This window comes from Oryza glaberrima, chromosome 5 (genome assembly GCF_000147395.1).
Source record: "Oryza glaberrima chromosome 5, OglaRS2, whole genome shotgun sequence".
Lineage (NCBI taxonomy): Eukaryota > Viridiplantae > Streptophyta > Magnoliopsida > Poales > Poaceae > Oryza > Oryza glaberrima.
Window position 1 is genome coordinate 6,776,342 of NC_068330.1, and position 15,145 is coordinate 6,791,486.

General features: G+C 43.2%; 1 non-coding gene across 1 annotated transcript; it reads right to left on the minus strand.

Moving 5' to 3' along the window:
- Positions 1–14,046: 14,046 nt before the first annotated feature.
- LOC127775229 (small nucleolar RNA R71) lies at positions 14,047–14,153 on the minus strand. The gene has a single exon (XR_008017906.1). It is a non-coding gene; the product is annotated as a small nucleolar RNA R71 (small nucleolar RNA).
- Between the last annotated feature and the right edge of the window lie 992 nt (positions 14,154–15,145).

Below are 15,145 nucleotides of genomic sequence, written 5' to 3' on the forward strand. Positions count from 1 at the left end.
AAACGCACGCCATCTTTGCCTCCCTCCTTAGGGTTGCTTGCCCGCTGAACTGGAGAAGAGAAGAGAAGACTAGCATGGCGCGACACCTTTGCATGGCTGCCTGCTAGCGTCGGTGAGAGGGGAGGCCGTCGTCGCGTTGCCACTGTTGTTGACCACCGTCTCTGTTCAAGCTCATGTAGCGATGTGCATGACGACGGCTTCCCCTCATCACCGTCGTGCCCTGTTGTTTCCACCGGAGAGGAAAGTTACGAGAGAAAAGAGAAGGAAGAGAAGAAAGATAAGGGTCAGTGATGGGTGAGCCCCATAGGATGACTCAGTAGGTTGGACCAATTCAAAGCGCCACGAGTGAAAGCGCCCTCCAAAATCACTAAGGGAGTCAAATTATATTGGTTTTAATAGTTGGGGGGGGGGTGTTGAATTAGATTGGAGTTATATTTGAGGGAGTCAAAGTGAACTGGTCACATTAACGGGCTTGTTTTATTCTTCCCTATTTCAAACCTTATTATAATATTTTCATTAAGGAGAAAAAGTTATGTTACCTCCCTCAAAACCGATTCATCTTGCTCTTCAAGCTTGGTGCGGTTTTGTCATGCGTGGGACATTAATTAGCAAATCTTCATTTGACGAGGTGCCTACATGGTGATTAAATGGGCTACAGTCAGAAAAAAAAAAGAGAAAAGTAAACCCTTGTTGAAATGACAGTGAAATACCCTTGTTGAGGGCTCACTGTCAGTCCCTTTCTCTTCTTCTTCCTCCTTGCCCTCTCTCATCTCATCTTCCTTTACTTTTGGGTTTTGGCCAATCATTGAAAAATATAGTTTCTTCCTCTTGTTTGAACAACCATTATAAAAATATTTTTTTTCAATAACTTCAGTAAATAAATCTTATATTACTGAAAAAATATATAACTTTATTTTTCAATAACCACTATAAAAATTTATTATTATTCTGATAATTGAAATTTAATTCAGTATATTATTTTGTATAAATACATAATTACAAAAGGTAAAGATAAAACAGATCGATGCATTCGAAACTGTTGTATGAAGTTGGATGTCCGATCGACAAGCTAAAAAGAGTATATATAACATAAGGGCTCCTTCAGAAAATAGAAATTTTATAGGATTTTCATATAATACAGTTCAATTTCTTCAGAATTCCTGTGAAGCTCCTCCAAACCGAATAGGCTAAGTGATGTTACACGCCATTATGTACGCGTCCCAACAATCATGGGGTCCTCCAGGTTATTTAGCTAACATGACGGGATATGTCAAATATCGCATCTGATTCTAGAAGAGAAAAATTAAGGCGGTCGGTCTTGTTAGGTGAAAAAGATGAGAAGGATCGATAAATTAATTAAGACATGTTTGGTTGAGCTCCAACTCCTAAATTTAGCTCTAGAAGTTGGGTTTGGAGTAGGGTTGTGGAGCTGCCTAAACTCAGCTCCACCTCTCTAATTTATTTTGTGAGAGAGCTCCATCCAGCTCTACTCCTATTTTTGGTGGAGCAACTCTAAAAGAGGTAGAGCTGGAGCTGTACCAAACAGGCCCTAAGAAAAAAAAAATTTGTGGATGCCGTGTGCAGATCGAGGATGCACTTTAGACGTTAGAGACATATATGATCATCGACTTGGACTAATGAGCAGCAGCAGGTGTGTATTTCAATTCTCTCGTGCCTCGTCTGTGTTTGATAGCGAACGAACAAGAGTTAAATTGGATGGGGGTTAGATCGAACTGTAGTGTCTCAAATTAATTTCAAACACGCGTTTCAGGATAGAACCTTTTCTGCTTTCTGTGTAACTTACATATACTAGGTAGGAGTAGCTACCTAAAGTGAACTTCACCTGACCTTTTAGTTCTGAAAAAGTACATATGATTGATCGTGCCATCTCACCGAAGAGATGAATTTCGCAAAATGCCATCATCCTAATATGAAGTTGAGAAGATTTCATTTGCCAATGATATATACAGGGCGGATCTACGTACCCATTATACTGGGTGGGTCGATTGACCTAGCTACGACCCGTGTCGCTCCACACCTCCAAGATTACCCTACCCCCTTATAGCAGTCATGGGTCATCAAAATTAGGTAACGCCTAACAGAGTAGTTCGTCTCTTCACAACGCAATCACGCCGCAAGCAATGATCGAGGCAGTTATGTGATTAAACTATAAATACGATATGCGTTGTGTTTGATTGTTCTTATCGAGTGAACATCTCCGTTCTCCGTTACATCTTTTTTATTTTAAAGTTGTGTCCACCACTGGTTCATATATAGTTTATTACATTAAATAGAGGGCAAGGCTATATATGGTTCATATGCGAAAACCAAAGGTTTTTCTTCCTGTCCTTCAATTTCGATTAATGAGGTGACTATATATTGGTAATATATGGTAGAAAAAAAATGTAATGTCTCTTTCGGACACCATATAGTAAGATGAGAACTACTATATTTTCATAACCCTACAATTTAGCCTTTTGGAACGAGCTTCCTTCGTTCTTAATTAAACAGCGTACCATAGACAACCGGAGATTGTAAAAAGAGTGGTTTCGTTGAAATACCATCACTTCAAACGGGTTTGCTACAATGCCATTTTAAACTGAGAGGTGTTCACCAAAATGCCATTTTCGTTCTCTTTGGTTGACAGAAATGTTTTTGCTCAATTTTATTTTTTTTCTAAGACCAAAACACCCCTATCTCTTTCTCCCTGGATATCGCACCGTCGCTTTTCCTCCCTCCTCCCCGCGCCTCCAACGTCCCTCACTAAATTTGTGCCGCCGCCCCATTCTTCCTCAAGCTGCGACCGCCATTTCCCCTTCCTCCTTGTAGGCGCCGGCGCCTTCCCTCCCCTACCTTCTCCACCTCCTCTCCCTCCTCCCGCACCGCCGCCATCCTTCACTCCATTCGCGCCACCGCCGCCCGCTCAACCCAAACAGCGATGACCAGTACCAACATCCATGGACTAAACGGCAAAGAAGTAGTGGTGCCCCCAAGTTAGCTTCTCCCATTTATCTATAACTGAACTCAGTGCCCATTTGGCACTCACTGGATTTGTTTGTGTGGGTCGGCACCGGCGCTGGCCCTGGAGCCGACACGGAAGGAGGGTCAACGACGGCGGTCGTGGCTCTTGGAAGGCGACGGGTGCGATATCCTGGGAGAAAGAGATAGAGGCAGGGGTATTTTGGTTCCGGAGAAAAAAAATAAAATAAAGCAAAAACATTTATATTAACAAAAAGAACGCATACCACAGTTTAGGATGGCATTGTAGCGAACCCGTTTGAAGCAATGATATTCTAGCGAAATCATTCTTTTTGTGATGGTATAATCCCAAATTTCTCGAGACGTTGGCGGCGTTGTCCGTTCTTAATCAGGAAACCGAGGAGCAGACTTAGGAAAGATTTCGCTTCGGAGCGTAGAGTCTTCTTCTTGATGCTCCCTGCAGTTGTGGGAAGAAGGATCAAAGAAGAGGTGACCAGAGGATCATATGATGGTAGTGAGAATGAACAGGGGATATAGCAGGAGATGATCAAGAGCGACGAGAGACAAGGGCGGTGGTTAAAGGGACGATTGGGGAAGGCAATGACAGCAGTTAATGATGGGGATGAGCAGATCGGCAGCAGTGGAGAGATGATGACAACGTACGGCGATGGTGGAACGAATTGGGCGTGGCGATTGCGGGTACAGAAAATTGGTGGCTGACATATACTGCAATTCATGAACCTCGCTGTTGGTCAGAAGGGAGAAGATGGGAGAGAAGGACTGCAGCGGTTGAAGGGGTGGTGACTGACTGGTCGGCGGAGAGAGATTTGATAATTTAACACTTCTTTTCAATTATTCGATATCATCCACTTTCATTCACTTAGATGTTCCCAAATCTTATCCTCACAAGTGTCAATTAAAGTAATTGGGTAAAGAAAAAAAAAAAGCTAAATTGTCAAATTTTTTGGTCGGGCGATATGTGAGTAAAAAAAAAAACTAAGTATCCATTGAATTAAAATTCTAAAAGACAATAAACTGCTTGTTGTTAATAGTCCCGATTTAACAAGGAACTGAGACTAAAGAATATCATTAGTCCTGTTTTAAAAGCCGGCGGTACTTTTTTAACATCAACTGGGAGTAAATATCATTTTAGTCTTGGTTAAAGCATAACATGCGGTGTCATGACCTCTCCCGGTTGGTAAGTTCAACTGGGACTGGAAAAATCAACTGCGCGTCTATAATATTCCCGGACTCTCTCTCGCCAAATGCGTCAATATTTTCTCTCGCTCCCTCTCCTTCCACCGCACTTTCTTTCCTCTCACAGCTCTCTCTCTCTCTCTCCCTCTCACAGCTCTATCTCTCGAGGCCTCTCCCTCCCCCGCGCCCGGCGACGGCGATGGGAGGCTCGGAGTTGGCGGTGGCCCGGCGGCTCGGAGGTGGCAGCTGCGGCGCACAAGGCGGTGGTGGGCGGCAGCGGCCGTTGTGGGAGGGGATGTGGCGGGCGCCCCCTCCGTCGGATCTGGCGTCCCCTCCGCCGGATCTAGCAGGAGGGGAGGCGGCAGGCGGCGGCGACCGTTGTGGGAGGGGAGGCGGCGGCAGAGCCCCGTCAAGCGGCGGTGGGCGATGTGGGCGGCGGGCGCCCATGAGGCACGAGGGGGGCGGCAGGCAACGACGACCGTTGTGGGAGAGGAGGCAGCGGCAGAGCCCTCCCCTCCACTGGATGTGATGGGAGGGGAGGCATTAGGCAGTGGCGGGCGATGTGGGCGGCGGGCGATGCATGAGGCGGGCTGCGGAGGTGTTGATGGCGGCAGAATTTTTTCGTGATGTTTTTGTGAATCCCTCTCCATTGTATATTTTTGTTATGTTTTTGTGAATAATTTTGTTGTTGAGGATGTTATGAATTGGATCTGTAATGTCAATTAGATCTGTGATGTTAATTTGATTTGGGACTTTGGGGATTTCAATTAGATTTGAGAATTTGGGAGCAAAAACCAATAGATGCAAGAAGCAAAAAAACAATGAAAAAAAAGAAAAAAAACTCTAGATCCGGTTGGTAACACCTTAAATATACCTGGCATTACCATCTTTAGTCACGGTTGGTGAAAGATCATCTTTAGTCCCGATTATTTTAACCGATCTATCTTTTAAGAGTGTAAACCACTTCTCCACCGGTGACTGGTACTATAGAGACCTTTAGGAGAGTAAACCACTTCTCCACCCGTGACTGGTACTATAGAGACCACTGAGAACACTCAAGAAACACACTGAGATGTATATATTGTATTCCCTTGGTTTATGTTTAAATGTTTGATGCCACTGATTTTTTATATGAGTTTGATCATTCGTCTTATAGCATAATTAATTATATAATTATCATTTACATTGTTGTGATTTATATTATCATTACATGCCCTTTAAACATGATATATATATATATGATATATATATATATATATATATTTGAAAGAACTTTAAATAAGATTAATAGTTCAATTGCAAGCAAAAAAAAAAAAGTCAACAACGTTAAATACAGAAAAGAAGGAAGTATATATTGCTTAAAAAGGAATGAGATGTATACTAGTGTCGTCCGCTTGCAATTGCATGTATACGAGTCTACGAGACTACATGCATGCCGTCTATACTGTGCGAGTTCTGTCATGGACAAGTGGAGTTACTTATCTATCAATAGTTTCATCAGTACAAATACACCATCTATCCTAGTTTGATCATTATCTAGGTTTTCTCAAAATGAATATCATCTGACAAAATATCTTTTTCTTTATTTGTGCAGAGAGTAAATGTTCATCATGGAATGTTCTGCATGTATGTAGCCAATCAAGATTAATTTATGTTGGTTTAACCCATGCAACATTTAAAGTGCGAATTAATTTCTGTTGGATATAGGACATTGATCGATGATGATTAATTTTGCAATAATATGGATATTTTGGTGTTTTCTATTTAGTGGATGATTAAATTAGGATAGAGTAGTTTCCAAATTAAATCCGCTGCAGGTAGGACTAAACTGTAGTGATCGACCTCGTTGTCGGAAATCCTAATCGGCGATCGATCGCCTAGGACGGGGGTAGCGATCAATTCCCCTCCCCCCTCCCTCCCTCCACTGGTTTTCTTTTTTTTTTGGCACCGCATTACTTTCCTATTTTAGTAAATTTATGCACCTAAAGTTTATACACCTCAATTTTACACATCTAGAGACCCAAAGTTTACACATCTAAAGTTAGAGACCAAAAGTTTATATATCCGATTCAAATTTGAATTTGAATTCAATATTTTTTATATATATTTCTATACATCTAAAGTTTATAGACCCAAAGTTTATAAGTCAAAAGTTTACATACCCAATTCAAATTAGAATTTGAATTATATCTGATTCAAATTTGAATTTGAATTCAAATATTTTCTATATATAGTATTTTTATGCATCTAAAGTTTATACACCTAAAGTTTATAGACCTAAAGTTTATAAGTCAAAAGTTTACATACCCGATTCAAATTTAAATTTGAATTATATCCGATTCAAATTTAAATTTAAATGCAAATATTTTCCATATATAGTATTTCTATACATCTAAAGTTTATATACCTAAAGTTTATAGACCCAAAGTTTATAAGTCAAAAGTTTACATACCCGATTCAAATTTGAATTTGAATTCAAATTTTTTATATATAGTATTTCTATACATAAATTTTTCTAACTTTTTGTTTTTTTTAAATTTTTTTTTTACTGTAGTAGGAAGAGAATAAGGGAGGAGAAAGGGGGAGATGAGGGAGGAATGTATCGAGTATAGGGGAGGGGGGCGGATATGATCGCTGGATCGCCCATTAGGGCCTCCCCTTGTTGTACCATCGCATTGGCTGCATAATTACGGCTGCTAACTGCAACCAAATTTGATCCCATCGATCGCTCTCAACTCTGCAACTCAAGATTTGGGAATTTAAGTTAGGCGTACCTATGCCCAGTTGCACAAATGCTCTCTGATTTCCTGCCGGGATTAATGGTACTTCTTCCGTTTCACAATGTAAATCATTCTAGCATTTCTCACATTCATATAGTTGTTAATGAATCTAGACAATGTAAATCATTCCAGCATTTCCCACATTCATATAGTTGTTAATGAATCTAGACAATGTAAATCATTCTAACATTTCCCACATTCATATAGTTGTTAATGAATCTAGACGTTTAGATTCATTAACAACTATATGAATGTGGGAAATGCTAGAATGACTTACATTGTCTAGATTCATTAACAACTATATAAATATAGGAAATGTTAGAATGACTTACATTGTAAAACGGAGGGAGTATCTGTCACTCGTCAACAGAGGAGCTTATCGTACACGAGATGTTGTCAGAGAAGTTTCATACTCTCTCCCTCGTGGTCGCTTTACCCTGAAGACACGCTCTGAACTCCCCCATCAGCAAAAGAACTCGTAAAAATAAGAACACACATTGGGTCCATCTAGCACCGTCGAATGTTTCTGCTCCATACGAATTTTCCACCCAAGCGCTACCTTATCCTCTCTCATTTTCTCTTCTCCCATCGCGTACTACTACAAGATTCATTTTTCCGTGCGGTCCAAATCTATTTTTCTATACAGAGGTAGCGCCCGTCTACACCTAGGTGTTTGCGAAAATCAATATTTTCGCGTGCGGGCGACGTAACCGCACGGGACAATCGATTATCCCGTGCGGTCAAATTATACCAACCGCATGGAAACAAAAGAAAAAAAACCCAAAAAAACAAAAAAATATCCCGATCCCGCAGCCGCCGTATCCCGATCCCGATTCCGATCCGCATGGTGGTTGCGCAGCCGCTTGTCCCCCCGCCGCCACTCTGCCTCTGCCAGCAGTCGCCGTCGTCGTCGCTGTCGTCGCGCCACGGTCGTCATCGCCGTCGTCACGCCGCCGCTTTCGTCGTCATCGCTGTCGTCGCATAGCCGCCGCTCCCCGCCGCAGCCGCTCATGCATGCATGCTGCTACTGCATTTCCTGGGCGTACCTTCATTTGCTCATGCATGCATGCTGCTACTCGCTGCCTCCGTCGCGATCTCTGCCGCGACCTCGTCCATGGTCTTCGCCATTGTCTGCATCGCGCCACCACCGCCTTGCAGTACCTCGGCTCCAGCCATTCGCGCCGCCCGAAGACGCCGAGTCTCGCTCCACGAAGGCGGTGATGATGCGGCGCACGGTGTCGACATTCAGGATGCCGGCGAGAGGGCCGCGAGATCTGCGGTCCACCACTCAGGCGGCGCGCCGTCACTCCGCCGCCGCCGCCGCAGCCGCACCGCCGCGCCGCTCGGTGGGGAGGGTGGGGGGAGGGGAGTCGAGTAAAGGCAGAGAGAGAGGGATGGGCAGGAGTAAAGGCAGAGAGAGAATAAAAAGGAAAAATAAAGAGAGAGAGTGTGAAGTTTGAAATGGGTGAGAGGGAAAAGAGAGAAAGGTATTTTCCCGTGCGGTCCACTTAATAGACCCGCACGCGAAAATTGATTTTTCCGTGCGGTTCTCTTAAGTCGACCGCACAGGATAATGAGGATTTTCCGGTGCGGTCGGGTTAAGACGCCCACACGGGATAATCTATTTTCCCGTGCGGGCGACAGTCCGATGCCAGTCGTCCGATTTTTCCAAACGGCGCCACTTACGGCCCATCTGGAAACAAACAGGCCCAGCGTCCAGGAAAATGTTTTCTGTAGCAGTGCATCACTTCTCCCTCCCATCACCATGCCGCACCAACCCCCATCCAGTTCCCCACAAGCAAGCCACATCCAGCGTACGACAACATGTCCAGCGGTGGTAGTGGAAACCCTATGGGCGGCGGCGACGGAAACCCTAGGGGCGACGGCGGCATAAACCCTAGGGCAGCGGGAACAGAGGCCCTAGGGGCTACAGTGGCAACAAGCCTAGGGGTGTGGCGGAGGGTTGGGTTGCGGTCGCGGCGAACACGACGACGTTGGATTGGGATGTGGTGGCGGCGGCGGCCACGATGGCGGGGAAGGGTTGGGTTTTGGTGGCGGTGACATACGCAAAAGGTTGGGTTGTGACGATGTCGATGGCAGCAGGTTGCAAAGTGCCTCCTAGATGCGCAATAAGCAATGTTGTTGAGGCATATGGAAATCGCGTAGATACGACCACTTATTGGAAGAAGGCAAGAATTTTGTTCTAGATATATAAGATGGGTCTGACGATGACCAGTTCAAGTTCACCCCCGATTCCGATGATGAAGTCGACGACCGTCGGTTCTCCCTAGACTAGGAGTTTGTGCCCGAGACTGAGTTCTAGGATTGTGTGGAAGTGGAGGAGAAGGGTGATAGAATTCAAGACTATGGCAAAGTGGTGGAGAAGGGTGGTGGAATTCAAGAATGTGGGGAAACGGAGGAGAATGTTAGTGGGATTTAGGATTGTAGGGAAATGGAGGAGAAGGGTAGTGTGATCTGTGGCGGCAGCAACATGGTACACTCACATCTTGGAAGGATATGGCCTGCTACCCAGAGGTGTGGGCAGCAGCTTCGAGTCAAGTGGTTTGATTGTAAATCTGATCACTTAGTATAAGAAGGCAAGAATATAATCTTGGATATCCAGGATAGGCCTGATTTGGATGAGTATGAGTTCTAGCCTGATTTGGATGATGAAGGCGGTGACTTGATAGTTGATTGGTTCGATGATTTTGTGCCCATGAAAATGGTGCACGATGGTTTTGCACTGCACGGGTAGGGAGGCGGTGAAATTTGCGAGCTGATGAGCTATGATGTGGCTCTTGGTGTGGGATGAGCCAACTCCACCATTACCAAGGCGTCCTCTTCATTGGATGCTTCTTACCCACATAGAGGTGACCTGCGGCGAGGGACAATGGCCAATCACGGTGCTGGACTAAGCAAGCACATCAGGGTGGAGTCCTCCATATCAACGAGCAAAGCAAGGTGCATGCTTTTAATCATGAAGTTTTGACTTGAAAATTGGGCTGTAGTGGATTATAAAATGCTAGTTTTTGAACATATTAAAGTGGTGTTTGAATCTCGTGAATATGAAGATGAAGATAAAGATTAAGTGTTTCATGCAAAACGAGGTGGTAATAACGTGCGATTAGTTAAGTTTTAATTATTACAAACTTGAAAATTGGATTAATCTGATATTTTAGAGACTTTCTATAGATTTTCGCACGAAATACACCGTTTAGCAGTTTGAAAAGCGTGCCACGAGTATCCAAAATTTTATCCTCTGCTCGTAGAAGAAACGAACAGGGCTTATCTTAATCAATTAGAGATTTAGTTGACTGAAAAATGGGTAAAATCTAAAGACCTTAGAATGCTGCTTCTATTCTTCCATGTCCCAAGTCAGAAATACCCCTCTAAATAAACTATAAGGTTCAAATATTAAAAGATCTACTGTCCTTGAAAATATTGAATTTAAACTATAAATGCAAAAGTGTAACATTATGTTCTTATAATAGATTTCCATAGATAATCGTATCACTTTTTGTTCTTTCATGAGGCTTAATTAGAAATGACATTCACAGACGCATCATTTAAGTATGTTTTGCTTATCCTTTCTGTGAAATTTACAATGATCCATAATGGCCCACACCACTATACCAGTTGGCAGTATGTGCCAATGCTGTGTGTCTAGTTCAAGGTTAAGATATGGTTATGGGTTCAAACCTAATTAAGCTACAAAGCAAAAGATAACCACCCCAATATAAGTAAGCACTAATGATTCTATTTTTTCCTACAGTTAATGAAGCAAAACCACCTATCTAGCCAAATAAAAATTTCATTTAAATTGAGCAGCATGGTGCTGGTAAAAACAAAGTTGACATTAGAAAACCCGTTCAGACTGATGTAATTGTTGATATGAAAATTTGGGTCATTTAAACTTGAATATGTCCAGGTTAGCTAGAGAAAAATCAACTGTAATAAATAAATGATGTTGTGCAAGCACTGGACATAGAGTGTACTGCCCACTGCTATTTTATTGTTGTTACTTTCAGTTTTAGTTTGTTTTCATATATGTTGAGGAGGTGTCTATCCAATTCATGCCCAACGAGGAGGAGATACATGGCGAGGAGATGCGTAGAGACAAAGAAAATGGTGGTGATCAGTTTGGTGGTATAGACCTTTGGGGTTATTCCTAGGAGGAAGAATACGAGCCCATTGATGACATCAAGTTGGAAATGCTTTGTCTACTAATCCCACGTTATACCTAGTGTTTCCATCCAAAAAAAAGTAGTGTGCTGATTATGTGACATGAATTATGTGCCATCTACCTACAACTTGTTATTTGTCCAAAGTATGAACTCATAATGAATGAGCTGCAAAGTTCATCCTATGATGTTATACGTCATGTGGTTCTGTTTTGGTGGCATCTTTTAGCACTATAGTTATGAAAACATTTTAATGAAATTCCACGCATCTCTTAATTTGTACTAATTCTTTTTTTTTTGTGATTGTGCATATGAATAGTCAACTTGTTCATATAACCTTGGATGAAACATTAATACAACCAAACAACTTATATATTTAGTTTCCACAATTACATAGACACACAGATGACACAAGTGCACAATTAGTCAACTATAAGCTGTATGGCTCTCTCATAGAGTTGATGATCACAACAAAGTGCTTTAGGAAGAATTCTACATGCCTCTAGCTTCTCTTTGTTCATGTGAGGGATCTTGTACTTATTCCCTCCACTAGTCTTCATTACGTCCATGTAGCAGCTTCGTAGTGTCACAAACACTCTATTAAGAGTGTTTGGATTGTAGTCATTATATTCCTTGTGAATATTCTCTCTTAGCTCCTTGATGTTTGTAGAGACCCTAGTAGATGTTAAGGACTGAAGTGAGGCGAAGAAGCCAAGGTTTAAACTATTCATATCGGGAATTTGGAGGTTGATTCACGAGACGAATATTGTTGACGGTCATTATCGATCAGTTTTGACTGTCAATATTACCAAAATAGAGGAGAACTATTGATGCTTGCAATGCATAAATATGTTAGAATAATAATATTCCACTAGTATTAGGTCTACTAACCTTTTGAAGAGAATAACAATAAAGTGGAGGAGAATCGACATCAACTCAGACGATAAATCAATCGGACGATGTCGAGAACTAGACTTATGTATGAATGGGCCAAGAACTAAGAATTGACACGACAAACTGGGCCAAAATTCACAAGTCTTCGGAGAAGAACAACAGAGGAGGCCGCCAGCCAAACCATGGGTTGGTTGGGCTGGCCCTAGGTTCGGCCGAACCAGGGGGTTCGGCCGAACCTCCCTCGCCTCTGTTGGATCCAGGTCTTGGCTGGACGGTTGAGACGAAGCCCCAATGACGGTTGGAGGGTATTACCGACCATTCCAACCGTCACAACCATCATAGTTCAGCTATAAAAGGAGTTCCTTTTCTCACTTCACACACACACCTTAAGCAATAGCTCTCTCATTTCTCTCAAGTTTAGTTTAGTAGTATCTAGCTGGTGGAATAGGAATAGAGTAGAAATCAGGAGTCCGGAAGCCTTCGGAAGAGTTCGGGTATGGCTCTAGTAACTTTTCTCTTCTCTTTTGTAAGCTTTGTACTTTTATTGGAATAGTCTTCTAAATACATTTATGGTATTGAAATACTTTCCGAGTATATGAGTACCTACTTTACATTATGTTCATGTTATACTGAATATACGGCTAGCTTATCTGGGAGATGCTTTAGTACGGGTATAGTGTTTGCTTATGCAATTACTCTATGTCATGACGATGATATTAGAGTAGTATCTGGTAGTTTAGATGTGGTGTCTAGATTACGAGATATCTATATTTGGAGTTATATATTGCGGATGAGAGGTGGGCCACTGATGGTGACAGCTTAGTACGGGTATTCCTCCGCGCCGGTATATAATCCTAAGTTAGTTCCCTAGGGAGGGTATTCCTCCGTATTTAGCACCGGTTGTATGGTCATGACAGGCTGTCGTAAGGAACTCGACAGTCAGGGGTGGCTTCTCGAAGTACCAGGAGGGCATCGGATAGAGGGTATTAGCTAGTATATCGGTTAACTAGAATGTATATATACTATGTATATAGATTATCTTTCTCTTTTCTATCCACTTAGCTTAGATAATATATTATGAGAATGAGTAGTTAATACTTGTGTGTCACTCTACCCTTGGATTATCTTAACCCCTGCTTAGAGTATGATTATCACAAGTAATATATAAATTATTAGTCAAGTTCTCTCTACATGATCTTTCCACGGGATAAAATAAATACGATACCCTTGGAATACTCTCGGGTGAAATGCTACAATGGTATATCCGTGTGATTGCGGATGAACTCTGTAACCATAATGTACCAGAAGTATTTCTGCGTCATTGTTGGGAATTATATTTCTAGTAATGTCGTTAAGAAATACCAACAAGCATTTCTAGCGCTGTTGCTGGGGAAGATTCATAATAGAGACTACTTAAACTAATATTTTATATTTGCCTCTGTATAATCATTTTCCTTTGCAGGCTAACCTTGGTTGTTTTCACTTTTGTTGTGAAAACAGGGTAGTGCATGACTAGTTTAAACTTGCCGGAAAACTTCAAAGAAAATCCAGAAGCTTTCTTTCGGAGCGTCAGGCCGCGAGTCGCTGCTCCGCAGAAAACTCTACCGATAGAGAAACCAGCCGTACCAGCGCCACCGACCTTCAAGACTATGGCTAACAAGACTCTCCGCAAGTTCGCTGCTCCCTCTGCTGACAATGTGGCCATTGGGCAGCCGGTTAACATAGGGGACGTGGATTTCAACTTAAAGTCTAGCCTCATCACGATGGCGTAGGCTAGCCCGTTCTGTGGCAAGCCAAATGAGGATGCCAATGCTCATCTGCAACAGTTCCTGGAGATCTGTAGCACGCACACCATCAAGGGCGTTAGTCCCGACGCCGTCAGGCTGCGACTGTTTCCGTTCTCCCTTCTCGGGAGAGCGAAGCAGTGGTTCTATGCCAACCGTGCTGCTATCAACACCTAGGATAAATGCTCTACGACATTCCTCTCGAAATTCTTCCCGATGGGCAAAACCAATGGCCTTCGTGGAAGGATTTCAAGTTTCCAGCAGACAAGGGATGAGTCTATTCCGGAAGTATGGGAACGACTGTAGGAGTATGTAGCCGCCTGTCCTCATCATGGGATGAACAACTGGCTGATCCTGCAGAACTTCTATAATGGACTCACCCCGATGTCCCGCGATCACCTGGACGCGGCATCTGGAGGGGCTCTCTTCTCTAAAACGGTTCAAGGAGCCGTTGATCTTGTAGAGAAGATGGTCTCCAATATGGGTTGAAGCGAGGAACGACTCCAAACCCGTCAGCAAGGCATGTACACCATCAAGGAGACGGAGTTACTTGCTGCCAAGCTGGACCTCCTCATGAAGCGATTGGACGACCACGAGAAACGGCCACAAGGCACCGTCAAGGCCTTGGACTCTCACGTCACATGTGAGGTCTGCGGCAACACGGGTCATTCTACGAATGACTGCCCGGAAACCCGTGAGGAGGCGATGTACATGGGCAACAACAGCAACGGGTATCGTCCGCAAGGAGGTCAGGGGTGGAACCAACCACGCCCATATTATCAAGGAGGTAACAACAACGGTAATTTTTCTAACCAGACCTCCTTGAAGGATCTCGTTTTTGCGCAAGCTAAAACCACCAATGCATTAAGCAAAAAGCTTGCGGCCAATGACAAGGTCCTAGAAAACATAAATGTCAAGTTAGATGGCTTCGCTTCTGCTTTTCAAAATTAGTTGAGCTTTAATAAAATGATAGAAATCCAGCTAGCTCAGTTGGCATCCTTGGTCCCTACAAATGAAACTGGGAGGATTCCGGGGCAACCCGACTCCTCCATTGAAAATGTCAAGGCGATCACAACGAGGGGAGGTAAGTCCACTCGTGATCCGCCGTATCCTAACCCTGTAGGAATTAATGGGATATCGAAAGAAGCGCCATCTAAAGACTCGGCTGACAAGGAAGTTCAGCCAGAAAAGATAGTGCCACAAGAGTACTGTGACACACGGTTGCTGCCGTTCCCTCAACAGAGAAGGAAACCATCAGTGGACGATCAATTCGCTTGTTTTGTTGAAGTAATATAGAAGATCCACAGCAACGTGCCGTTGTTGGACGCCA